At 35.6% G+C, this 14,559-nt stretch overlaps 1 protein-coding gene across 1 annotated transcript in view; it reads left to right on the forward strand.

Moving 5' to 3' along the window:
- LOC306861428 (staphylococcal nuclease domain-containing protein 1-like) overlaps positions 1-14,559 on the forward strand; it is a 195,763-nt gene that overhangs the window by 71,539 nt on the left and 109,665 nt on the right. The window lies entirely within an intron of this gene.

Here is a 14,559-nt window from a genome sequence, read left to right on the forward strand (position 1 = left end):
AGAAATTACATGTCCAAATTGAGGCACCGCAGATGTGATGGATCAGACATTTTATGAGGAAATCACACGATTGCACACTATTCTTACCTTTTCCTCAGGGTGCTTGATGCTGTACGGGTGCTGTTTCCATTAATGTTGTGTGAAAAAGGTTGGCGGTGCAGTCGGGCTTAATGAGAGGAGCTTTTTTAAGAACCTAGCTTTAACCTGCATTTTACAGAAAGGCTGGACACAGGAACCTTCTGCTGAGAATTACAAAAGCAACATGAAGCAGGGAAAATAAAAAAGATGTCCTAATGACCTCCATCGCCCACAGTGAAACAAAGTCTTGCCTGTTATGGGAAACGGATATTCTTGAGGAAAAGAGTAGGCTGTGATCCACTCAAAAAGTGTGAAGTCTCATTTGTTTGTCAGAGTGCCAGTCCATCTTCATGGACAGTAGATGTTGGACCTGCAATCATTTGTGTGCTTTTTAAGATCCTCAAGAAAAAAGAAATTTAAGCTTTGTTTTCTACAGTGAATTTAATTTAATGCTCGGCTCATAAACATTTTATAGGCTAGAAACGTTCATTTTTTGTGGTAGACTAATTAAAAATGTAATTATGACCATTTCTAGTAGTTCCTAGGTTATATGGCTACGATACATTTTTCTGATTTTCTTAAGACAAACATTTTTATTCTAAGTTATATTAGTGTTTTTTTTATCACAAAGAACATTCTACAGTGAATCCTAATAGGTTAGAACGTGATAATATATTTAAAATATATGTACAGAAAAATGATCTTTCTATGATCTTTCCATTTTTTGATTATAGGTTTTTAAATTTCATAAACATTTTCTGCAGTGAATATAAACGTTTGCAGATTTAATTTGTGAATTTTTTCAAAAATATTTAAAGTTTTAAATAATATGCCTTATTGATTAAAAATATATTACATTTAAAAAAGTGTACAAAAATATGAAGTATTATCTGCTAGTAAAATCTTTGAAATTCATTGGCCAAATAGTGCAGGAAGCATCAAGTGTAATGCTTTCGACAACATGGTAAAACAGATGTTCTCATCAAAATGTGAGTGCCAAATTTCATCATTCTTTGAAAAAAAAAAAGAAAAGAAAAATTGGATGCTTCAATTAAATATTTGGATCCCAAGTGATTTATAATCAACCTTGTATCCAAATAACAAAACAGATTAGTCTGCGCAATATTTCAGGCTTTGTGTGAAGGAGTGTGTAAAACATCAGCGCTTTTGTTTGTCCATTGCTCTTTTTTTTTTTTTTTTTTTTGTCCCGCTCTCCATACATGCATCTATGTGTGCAGAGGAAGGCCGTTGTGTTTGTATTGCCCACTTTAAGCTGCATCCTAAAAGTTGTTCCTTTCTCAATCTGGCTCTAATCTCTCATGATCTGAAGCACATAATTAAACTGGCATGAGAGGCTGCATGTTTCTTCCACACACACCACCTGCTTTTGAGGTTTCCACCAAGTGGAATTAAGACTGTGGGCTTTGGATTTCCTAAAGCACACACAGCAAGCCGCTACAGAAAGAGTGAAAGCATCTGCGAGTGTTTGTGCTTTGATATAGTTGAATTAATGTAGAAATGAATCAGATTTGTCAGTTTCAATCTCTTAAAGTTGGAAAATGAAGACAAGAGTATCCTGCTACCTGACCTAAGATCCCAACATGACCTCAGAGTTTTTAGGGCTGATAATGATGTGACCGTATGTATATCATCCAGCAGTTTCAGCACTGCTGTACTGTTCATGCCCCAGAATATATATGTGGATATTATATCATATTAATTGTAGTGTTTTAATTATTTAGTTTGGTAATGTGAAGCTGTTATAAATGAATGGCAGATTTATTGTAATGAATAATCTTTCCTTTTGTTTTGCATCCATCCAGTTCCTCTATTAAAAAGAGGAGTGGAATTGTATTTGATTCATTGCATTACCCAGTAATGGGCGTTACCACGTATTTATTCAAGTATAATTTCCAGCAAAACAAACTGTACGTGCATTTATACTCTTACCGTAATATAAAACTATTCATAATGTGGCATAAGAATGGTCATACTGGCCATGCGATTTGTGAAGACTATTTCAGGTTTGGGTCTTAAATGTTCACAGTGCTGGTCAGGTTGGATCACGCAGTCTCATTTGAATACCAGGTTCAGATAATTTTATGGCCTCCAGACCTATAGTCTGATGGTCTAAGTGTCCTGTACAGAACTGAATGCATTTTATTGTAATAGTAACTGTTTTTATCAGAAATGGGGTGATTGGGTGATGTGAAAACTTCTTGGCCAATTAGAGGCTTAGGACAGTGCCACATATGCAGTGTGTGTGAGTATACTGCAGAACATACACTCATACACTGTATATGTCTATAGATACACTTTTTTTTGTCGAACTTGATGGGAGATAATAGATTTTATTTCTTTCTCTTCCTGTCCATCTCTTGCTTTAGTGGAGTAGGGCAGAGGTGGTTTTGTGTGCGTGTATGTGTAGGTGTGTGTGTGTGCATTCATGCAGTAAAGTGATGGGAAAGAGGACTGTTGATGGCAGCACATGTAGAAACTCAAGCGTGGCAGCTTGGAGAGAGAGAGAGCTGCTCGGACACAGTCATGACTCATCCTCATGTGTGCCACCCCAGCTGCCTCTCACAGATAGTCCAAACTCAACAAATGACCTTTTTGTTCAAAACTGCTACGTCTTACACACATACACCCCCGTAGTGTCTCAGTCTGAGTGTGTGTCAGTGTATTTAGTCTCGCTCATACACGTGGTCTGTGAGTTGGCTGACTCTCTTTACCACTTGAGTGATTTATGTCTGGTTGTGTTATGTGCATCTCTGTATGATTCACTTTCCATGTTCAAATTTAGTTTTCCCATGCTCATAAGACCCCAAGTCATATTACCTGATTGCACCAGCTGTGCACTAGTTAAAACTTGATACAATTGTGGAGTAAATGAACACTAAGTCAATATTGTTGTTGTTTATTATTATAGTTAAGTTGGCTTGAGAAAGCCAACTTACTGAAATTGTATTTAAACGTATTATTATTATTATTATTAGTGGTGTTTGCCAAAGGCAAGGCTTCACTATTGTTATCTTGCGTACTTAAGTTGGCTTGAGAGAGCCATTTATTATTATTATTATTCTTTTTCTGAGACTCAAATTTCTGACTCTAACATATTATTTAGTCATTTAGCAGACGCTTTTATCAAAAGCGACTTACAAATGAGGACAACAGAAGCAATCAAGTGTAGCATTAAAACAACTAAAGACAGATCCAAAACTAAAAGCTAAAACTTTATAAATGCAACCTATACACATTTTAAAAATAAATTAAGTAAAAATGACAAATGCATACAATTTCAAAACTTAACATTTAAATGAAAACAAAAAATAAAGCTAAAAACAATTCAAAATTTTAAAGAACAAAAGGTATGAGTATAATAATGATTCTAACAAAACACTAAGCCAAAACACCCAAAAAACAACTATATATGTATATGTACAACCACAGACACATACATACATACATACATATATATATATATATATATATATATTGTGTGTGTGTATGCATATATATCTATCCATCTTATCATCTATCCATCTTATCATCTATCCATCTCTTGCAAACGCTTGATTACAGTTGTTGCTGATAAGAGTGGCCCAGCCAGTTATTAGGTTTAGGGGGCAAGCACTTTTTCACACATGGCCATGTGGGTTTGGATTTTGTTTTCCCTTCAGAATAAAAAAAAAACTTCATTCAAAAACTGCATGTTGTTTACTTGTTATCTTAATATTTAAATTAGTTTGACCTGAAACATTAAAGTGTGACAAACATGCAAAAAAATAAAAAAAATACAGGAAGGGGGCCAACACTTTTTCACACCACTGTGTATGTATGTTGTGTCTGTCTGTCTGTCTGGTAACGGTACACAAACAAAATTGTTCGGTATGTAACTTGGTTTTCACGTCAAGAGGTTTTCAAGAGGAAAAAACTTGATAGAAGTTACTTGAACAGTAACTTAGTGATTAAAATGCCTCTTTCTTTAAATACGTTTAATTAAAATTTTCCTAGGGATTAAAATCTGCTTCTGCTCTAAAGTAGGCAGCCCTTTTACATTACTATAAGGTTACAGAGCCCAAACTTAAATTCAGTTACTATTTATTTATTATTTATTTACTATAATGCAGTTTTTTAAATTAAGTTCTAAATTATACAATTTCTACTTGTTAAAATTTAATCATTTAAACAGTGGCTGTCATAACTTGTTACATAAGATATTTATTTAAATATACATTAAGACATCACTAACAGGTTGTAAAATATGAGTACAATCTAATATTCCATGAAATGCTCATCTCTAGACTTCATTTCACTTGCGAAGTAACAAGCTATGACACTGATGACTTGCCTGAGGTAAATGAAATGCTATGTGACATTTTGTTTACGACCTGTTTTAATCGCTTCTTTCCGAGATTGAAACACTGAGCGATTGCGTGAGATGTTCATGCATGTTTATTTCACTTTAAAACTAGTAATAAAGATGAAGGGAGGTGATCACGCTCACTCGTGCTCCGCGCTAGGGCTGTATACCTTGGAGAACCTGGCGATACGATACATACCTCGATACACAGGTCACGATTCGATACGTACCTCGATACAGAGCTGTCTCGATACGATTTGATACAATGTGACACGATTCGATACGATTCAATAAAAATACATGGGCCAGAGCCAATTAGTTAATGCTGAACACATTTACTCAACAAACAGAACTCTGCATTTTTCTTCAATTTAATGAAGACAAAAGTGCATTATAACAAAGTGCATTTTGCTTAAATATTTGCAACTTTAAGTGCTCTGATTAATTGTACACAAATTGTATTAATCTGGAAATTACCACAAGTCAACATTTAACTTTCCAAGGGTACAGTCTGAGCTCACACAAGCACAAAATCTTCTTCTTATTATTCTTAACTTCTTATTAAATCTTCTTTAATAATAATTCTTTTTTGTGACACCATGTACTGCCATAACATATTTCACTATGAAATCGCTTAAAGGTGCCATAGAATGCATTGATACAGTATTTTAAATTGTTCTCTGATATCTACACAGAAGGTATGTGGCTTAGGTAAGGGCAAAAAATCTCCAGAAACGATTTTACATGTCCATTTACAACCCTAGGATTTCTCCCTAGAATGAAACGGTCTGTTATTGGCTTATTTGGCAGGGTCATGAATAATAATGAGCTCTGCTCTGATTGGCTGTTTCACAGTACGGCTCATCAGCAAAAAGGAAGCACAGGGAGGAAAATATATATTTAAATACTTTCTCTCGCAGTTATATCGTCGGGTAATTATACTGTATATAAAACGCGGGCATCAGGGAGCCGTTATTAATATGCGAGGCATTGAAACTGCTTTTGAACGATCCATCGATCGCATTATAGTTTCACTTTCAAGAGACGCGATCACACAAACTATGTTTACATTATGGAGCAACAGTACTTACCACACATTTCACAAGATCAGATGCTTGTCAGTGGTGCTCAGGATCTGTAAGTCATTCGCCATCATCCTCATCTCTCCTTACTGAGAGTGAAATCTTATGTACTGTAACAGGCTACCGCTAGCAAGGAGCTAACCATGTCCCTTTAGTGGCTCATGTTATTTGCTTTCTGTGCCTTTCTGAATACAGACACCAACCCATCCCTGCACTTCACACCCCCTGCACGGCCTGGAACATAACATTTATTGTGTTATTTTCGCTGTTGTCCGCGCTTGTTTATTTACAATACCTGCAGAGCTTCTGATGGTTCGGCCGGCTTAGAACAAGTGCGGGTTTATGCAAATGTTGGGAGCGTAGTGATCCCGACTGTTGCGTCACAGTCGGTGTTATGTTCTGATTCGCCTGTTTTTCAGTGGTCTTTTTTAATCACGAGATTTACATATGAAGGAGAAAACTATGGTGTTTGAGGCTCACTGTATGTCATTTCCATGTACAGAACTGTTATTATTTAAATATGCCAGGGTAAAGACAGTTTTTCATTCTATGGCAACTTTAAATGCTACATCTTGCTTTAACATTTTCCATGAGTTTTTTTGAAACTCGCGGGCGCCACTACGCCCCTAATGGCTGGGCGGAGTATCGATACTAAGGGCTAGAATATCGATACTGTATCTTTTTTTTTATTATATCGGTATGTATCTAAGAATCGATATTTTGAGCACACCCCTACTCTGCGTGCCGTTTAAACTGAGGCATTTATACAGCGACGTGTCACGCCACATCAAAGAGCGCCAAAATGCCATTATTGTCTGAAAATTGAATGATTTGTTAGGTACACATGTGAAAATTTTTGGAACGAATACGTGTACTATTACAATCCTAAAAACTACACTTTACAGAGAGCTCTTTCTCTAGCCAAGTCTTTCTTTGCATTTGTTCAGAACGTGGGAAATAAAACTTGGCCCTTAGTGTAAACTTTTTACATTCGAATTTAATTAAGGTTAGCAAACGGCTGGTGCAACTCTATAGAGGCTTTGATGTGGACCCTTTTGACTTATGCCTGTAAGCAACCGCTAAGCAACACTCTGGCAACCACCCATGCAACCCACATGGTGTTGGTGAGTTTTGCACGGGCGAGCAACACCATGGAGTTCTGCCATTACATAAGACGCACATCCTAACATCATTACTTAAGATTATCTCCATTTCCATCTCTACATCTCTCTCTAATTTGTTCTGTGTTGCTGATCAGTGTAGCCCACAATCTCTCCCTCTCTCTCGCTGAATAATTAATGGTGTGTTTGACAGGCAGGACACACTCTGGGCGGCTGAGCTCCTCTGGGAGAGCTGCTGTGGTATAGTCACATTAGAGATTTCTCCTCACCACACACATGCTCAAACTGTAGCGCATGTCATAAACTCTGCCAGTGGCCTCTTGTTTCAACCGAATGTGGCCGTTCATACATATTTGAAGTACGGCAGTCATGGGATTTTCAGATTTTTGCTGTGTTTGTCCTGCTGTCGTGATTTTTGAAGTGTTAATGTGAGTTCAAAAGAATGAGATTTGTCTCTGTACTTATCAATTTGGTTCCACTGTACGATTCTCATCTTTTCTCCAGCTGCTTTTCCAGCCAAGGTCTGACAAAGTCTTTTATAAAGGCACATTATTTTTAGATTAATAAATGCAGCTTTTGAAAGTGATTTCAGCCCTGTGCAAGATTTTAGGGTTGAGCCGGATTTTAAATAAGGTTCAAATTGAATCTGAAGAGTCTCTGAACTCTCTGATCTGATATCACAATATCATGTGTATTAGTGATGGTGAAGAGCTGCAGTTGTTTCTGTTCTTCAGTGATCACAAGAGCTGAGTAATGATCCAGTCCTCCTGAGTATTTCTCCCTCTCTCTATCTGGATTTTTTTTTAATGCGTAAAGATCATTGATCCTGTTTCCTTGCAGCCTGGCTATATGAGAAACCAGTTTGACCACAAACATGACCATAGTCGTTTCCATCTTAGCTCTTTCTGCAAATTAAATGTTCTGTTGCCATGTTTAAAGTGTTATGCAAAAAGTGAAATTTTTGTCATTTACTGACCCTTGTCGTTCAATACCCTTTTGGCTTACTTTCTCAAGAGAAACACTAAATGAATATAATAGTTCGTATTTAAAGTGTGACTGATGAAAGATTTTAGGTTGAGCCATTGATTTAGTTTTCTGGGTGAAATGTCATGTCATGTACATACTTTGTTAGAAGCAAAAATCTGAATGGCGGAAGTTTATTATAGAAAAATATTAGCTATACTGTTTTTTTTTTTTTTTTTTTTTAAAGTAGTTCACTGTAGAAAATAAAATGTTTTGCAGTCCTGGATTTATTAGATTGCGTTTTGGTGCCTGTATATTTTACGACTTCACTGTATAATGTTAATAACTACCAAACTCTGCTGTTTACTTTAAAAGTAAACCGCAGAGTTTGTGTATACCCTAAAAAAGGGTATGGGTATATAAAATGTAAAATGACTTAGAAATAACCTTAACACATGAAAATAATAATACATGCGGTTCACTGAAATAATACAGGTATCACAGAACACTTTAATGTACGTTTATTGATAATAAAAGATAATTATAAAGGTACTAAAACAAACATAATTGTATATGGTATCATTATAAATTTGATGGTAATTCATAGTTTTTATTTTCTAGTTTTAATTTCTAGAAACACATTTGACCATATTTTACAGAAAAATGTATAATTCTCACTACATATGTGAAGGTAACTTATTAGCAGGTTTTGTACCTTTTTCTGTATTATTATTATTGATTATTTGATGGAGTAGTTTCAGAATATTTTACTTTTATGTTTTGAACAAAATGAGGGCTCATGTTGGTAAAAAATTTGAATGACTTCATGGAACATAAAATTACTGTTCTTTTCCATATCCTGAAAATAGATTTCTGCTGTCAAGCTCCAATTGGACAAAAATGCACCATGAAGATACCATAAATGTATTTCATATGACTTGCATCCTTTTAAGACAAAAGGTTTTCTATAGTGTACCTGAATATTTAATTTCTTTGAAACTCATATCAAGGCTATTTGAAGCTGAATCAAGGTATGGTAGCAGAACAGAGTGGAATTAATGGATGGTTTTGATCGTATGTTTGTAAGAGTGAATATGTGGATCCCAGGGTGCTCTCTGCAGTTCAGGCTGATATCTGCTTCAATCTGTAGTTGTTTCTTCTGGTCTTTGCCAATCTTTCCGTTAAACTTCTCCCGTCTTCTCTTATTTTTTTTATTTTATTTGAGTGAAAGCTTTTATGAGCTTTTATTCTGTGAATCTTTTTGTGTTTCGCTCCCTCACATCTCTCTGTAACTCCGTCTCAGTTCCACAGTCTAAGAGTTTTCGGCAGATCTCTTGCCCGGTGTGTATGAACTCGCCATTTTTAAGTACCCATTTTGTTCATTTGTCCTTTGCCCCCCTTTTCCCCTCCCTCTCTTACTTATTCCTTTTCTTGCTTTTGTTTGTCTGTTCATGCACTGGCTCAGTGTTCACTGTACGAGGAGCTTGCAGGGTTTTCAAATCGCTAGTTTGTTGCTAAGTGACTGGATGGAGAGAAAGAAAGACTGAAAGGAAAAGATGTGTTCACTCTTGGCTCTCTGCTGTGTGAAAGCCTCTCTCTCTCACTCTCAGTCTCAGTCTCACTCTCTCTCTCTCACTCTCACCCCCTTGTGAGGGTGACATTTTGTCGTCTTTCGAATTGAGGACTGTAATACCAGTTCTCACTTTTTCTTTGTGCTTAGCAAATAATTTTTTGTGTTTTTCTACTAATTTTCTCGTTATCTGTTGTTCTCGAAATTGCATGGTTTTTGTTGTAATTTGTGACGGTGACGTTTTAGTATTTTTATACGGTCATAGAACTAATATATTGAATTAACTTATTTTCTGTTTAGGTTAACGTTTAGTAATTTATGTGCTTTCGTCATTATTATTATTTAAATTTCTATTTAGCATTAGTTTAAATTTTTTTTTTCATTTTTTCTTTTAATCTATTTGTAAGATTTTAAATAATATTTTTTTTTTTCACTGAAAAATATATATAATTTTAGCTCTTTTATTTAATAAAAATTTGTTTTAGTTTTACTTAACGCTGTTTTGCTGTGATCAGATTGAAACTTTTTATATACTGTATATGCATTTATTTATGATATTTCAGTAATGTGAAACGGAGGACCACAAATTTACCAAAATTCTAAAATGTTAATCTCTATGGATATACACAGCTTTCTGCTGAGAAAATGCAGATTCATGTTATATGCTTTGGATACTTGCTTGTATGATTATGTTGAATAACATCTCCTCCCATGTACCTGCATTTCTGAGCGCCATGATCTGGAAATGTAGTTTCATGGCAGTGCTCATGTGAGTGTGAGATGAGGTGAATGTTTCCTGCAGAGGGCACACAGACCTCCAATGAGCCTAAAGTCAATGCAGTGTGCACACAATTAGCCTCCCAGCTATTTTTTTTCCTGCTAAAATAGAAGCAAATTAAAATGCTGTCATTACTCCTTCCATGGAGGGAGCTGTGTCCTAAGGCTGCTGGCTGTGCAAATGAGACACTGGTGGCTTTCTCAGAGGCCCCTGTTGCAAAAGAAACACTCACCGTTGTGTGTGTGCTGGATGAAGATGCAGAATGGCATCGAGCTCCATGTAGCATCGTCCTCCACCATGAGATCTCTAACAAGAAGTTTTCCTGCCTTAGGATGGAAGTGGTTGTTCCTTTTCAGTGTATATTTGCTGAAAGATTTTAGAATTTGAGCTGTTGTACAGATTCTTGAAACAGTCTTTATACTGTTTTTCTTTTTATTTATTTAAATTGTAGAGCACAGTACTGTATTGGGTCAAAATAAAACTGCATTCACAAATGTTTTACTTTTTTTTTTTTTTTTATTGCCACAAACTGTTACATTTAACAAAGAGATGGTTCACCCAAAAATTAAAGTTTATTCATTAATAATGCTCCTTGGTGATCAATCCTGTCATATCAAAAAATGAGAGATTTTATAAAATGTCCATTCTAGCTAGTTGCCTGTTCACTGTCATTATATAAACCAGCACAAGTGTGAATTCTATTTTTCTTTTTTTCTTTCTTTCTTTCTTTCTTGTTTAATGGTTTGAAAAAGAAGTAATGGTATATGACATTAGAACACCAGGGTGGAAAAAGACTTAATTTTCATTTTTGGATGAATTATCCCTTCACTTGTCATTAAATTGCCACATTAGCTATATTCGCAATATTTTAGAGAAGACATATTGCCAAAAACATTACCCAAATTATTGGCTAAAAAGCTGTTTGGTTATTTGTTTGCCATTTCTCATTAACCAGCATCCATAAATGCTATTTAAATAGGGTTCATTCTGATTTCATGTTGACTCTAAAGATTACTAGTAGTATATTTCATCCATCATCATTCAGTAAAACTCCAATGACTGTGTAGAGCTGTCCTCTTTTCTCCTTTAGCGTTTCCAGGTGCCTGCAGTCAAATCCCTCTGTGTCCTTCCAAACAGAGGAAATGCCCTTCCAAGAGAACCCCACTCCACATACTCACATACACACACCCTTTGTCTTTTTTTATTAAAGAGGTCATGGGTACACCATTCATTGTGATACTTTTTTCATAGCTTGTCTTTCTTTACCCCAGTAATGTCACCATGACCTAAATGGCTTTCGCTATTAACAATCCATAAACTACAACATTTGCCTCGGTAAACTCCTAATTTGCTGTTTATTAATAGTAAGGTAGTTGTTAAGTTAAGGTATTAGGTAGGATTGGGGATGTATAATATGGTCATCAGAATATATGCTTTATAATTACTAATAAACAGCCAATATGTTAATAATAGGTATGCTAATAAGCAACTAGTTAATTGTGGGAGTTGGTCCCTTTATCCAGTTTTTTTTTTTTTTTTTGTATATTAAATATTCTAAGTGATGTAAATTAAATAATATCGTAAAAGTAAAATAAAAATTCTGTATTTGGTGAAGATGAATATTGCATATTACATTAAAATTAAAAAGTTTAGGTTGATTGATTGTTTGAAAGTCTTACGAGTCTTATGTGATCAAAAATACAGTAAAAAGTATTGTGAAATTAAAATTACAACTATTCTTATTACAATTACAACTAATAATAATTTTCTTTGATTTCAAACCTGATGTTTTAGAAGTCGTTTCTGCAGCTTTCAGTGTCACATGATTCTTTAGAAATCATTCTAGTATGCTGATTTGGTAACATTTCTTGTCATTATAATTTTGAAAACAGTCGTGCTGCTTAAGGTTTTTAAGAAAGCCCATGATGTTTTTTTCCAGGATTCTTTGGAAATGAACAGCATTTAATTAAAGAATTTAAATATTTTGTAACACTATGAAAGTCTTTACTGTCACTTTGGATCAATTTCATGCATCTTTATTAAATAAAAGTATTAATTTCTTTAAAAAAAAGTACAGGCCCAAACTTTTGAAAGGTAGTGCATGTTCGTCTCTAAAATATTTCATAGTTTTATACTTTTATCTGCATTTCAAAACATGTTTTAAAAACATTCAAACATGCCCAATAATCGCATAAATGCTGTCTATGTGGACAACTCACTACGTTTTGTAAGAGAGCCATTTCCGTCGTGACCTCTTTCAGAGCTCCAGCTTTGAGCAAATTCCTGAGGTGAAGTGGCCTTGAGATAGAAAGATATTTAGTTAGTCTTCATTCACACTCTTGACCACCACGTGTTTGTGCGCTTATGTTATATAAGGCTGCTAAACTGATTCAGTGCTGTAATCCAAATGGAGTGACAGTACAGAGTAATAATTGTCGCAGTTGCTGAGGGAATCAAACAGCACAGCCACGTTGATGTAGCGACCCTCACCATTTCTGTTCTCTCATCTCACTGTCTTTCTCTTTTCCAGTGGCTCGCGCTCATGCGGCACAAGCGTAATCTTTTAATCAATGTTATTGAGCCGTGTTATTGTGGTTAGGAGTTTTATTCACCTCCTTCAGTGGTTGAGTGTGAAAACCTGTTGTGATTCCTTCTCGTTTTGAGGAGAATTGAGATATTATGCCTTTCTGAAAGGTGCCGTCGTGTGTGAAGGGGCCATTATCCACTAAAGAGCTGTTGGGCTAATGGTTGTTTATACGTGTGTAAATGTGTTTATGTGAGGAACAGCCAAAGGTGGAAGTTTTATAGGAGCTTCTAGCACCGAATTGAATGGCTCCCATGACAATCAGGTTGTTGGTTGCCATGGGAGCCTCATCCTGGTCTCTCCTTTGGCCCATTCACACTCGACAGCTGTCATCTCACACACGTGCGCACAGATTTCCTCAAGCCAACCTTCCTCTTCCGTGTTTGATCAACACCATTGCATTCTCTCCTCGTTTCACTCAGCATCTCCTCCTCCTCTCCTTTGATCCAGTCTCCCATCCCTTTTCCTCTCCTTCATTCCAGCAGTCTCTTAACTCCCCATGTGTGCTCGCTCATGGGTATTCCAACTTTTCTAGCTAATTAGAGTATGTACAGAATGAAGCGAGTGTGTGTCACGTTTCAGGTGTGTGTGTGTGAGAGAAGCTCTAGTCCCTGCTGTGGACCCCGGGGCCATTCTATCCTCAGGAATCAGCTCAGGGAGTGTAATCCTGCAGTAGCTTACTCCAGTACAATGCCTGACCTCTTCTGGCAGACAGGACACCCCGACAGCCCAGAGGAGAGGGGCTAATCTTCCTCGCAACGTCAGCGTTCCCCCACCCCACGCGACTCGAGAAGGGCAAGCAGGACAGAATCCTTCTATAGAGTTTTTTTTTTTTTTTTTTTTTTTTAGAATAGTTTCAGATATACATATCACAGCTGACTATATTATATACTATTATAGTATATAATTTATTTACACACATAGATGGATATTGATACTTCTGTTGATATTAATATTATCGATTTTGATTTTGTTTTATTCTATTATACTATATTACACTATATAATTGTATTTTAATGTATTGGCATGCATAGATGGATGTAATTCTGTTTATATTAATATTATAGGTATTGATGTTTCTGTTGTAGGTCTAAGTTTAAGTATGCGTTTATAAAAATGAATTGATAAAGATAATCCAGTATAATATTGTTAGATATAATAGATTATACTATAGTAAAATATTTTTGACTTCAGTTCAAACAAAGTTATTTGTTTAATATTGAAGTTGATGTTGAAATATATATTATATTATTTATATAAAGTGAACTGATGCTGATTATTATACTTTAGAATTTGTTACATTTATAGTAGAATATAATCAATAATAGTTTTGAATTGAGCCGAAGCATTTATAATACAAATATGATAATGTAGCGCATACTTAATTTTTGCACATATCTTAAGGTAGTTAGCGATATAATAGAGAATAGTTCATTGGAGTGTGTTTGTAGTGTCTGGGTCAATGTGGCTTTGTTAATGTAATGCAGCCAGTAAGTTTGTCACGGACGATTGTTCAATTACTGTTGTCCTGTATAAGTGTATATCTAAGCCTGTAATGGTCTTATAGCTCTCCCTTTAGGCAGAACAAGAGCTGTGCAAAGTCACATTAACAAGATAACTGACCCAACATTACACATTACTTTGATACTTGCAGCCATAAACTTCCAGCAGCACTATTGACTGATGGTGCAAAAGACAAAGCTATCAAGGTTAATTGGCAAAAAAGATATACCATATGGTCTAGATCATAACGGTTGTTAATCCAATCCAAATAGTTCTCTGTTCTGCTTGCGTATGCGTTTGGATGAGTCTGTTAGCGCTGTAGCGTGCACGATAATAATACAAGTATTAATGGCAGAAGCATCTGCCTCTTAAAGTGCTCAACAAAGAACACAGGTTTCACACAAATGCGTTCACAAAAAAAACATGCTCGCGCTTCTGAAAGTCTTCTCATCATTTGTGTTCCAGCCTGCGCCTATAAATGAGTTCTGCACAACTTAAAAAGAAAATGGAAATAGCT

The sequence above is a fragment of the Barbus barbus genome, assembly GCF_936440315.1.
Source record: "Barbus barbus genome assembly, chromosome: 42".
Taxonomy (NCBI): Eukaryota; Metazoa; Chordata; class Actinopteri; order Cypriniformes; family Cyprinidae; genus Barbus; species Barbus barbus.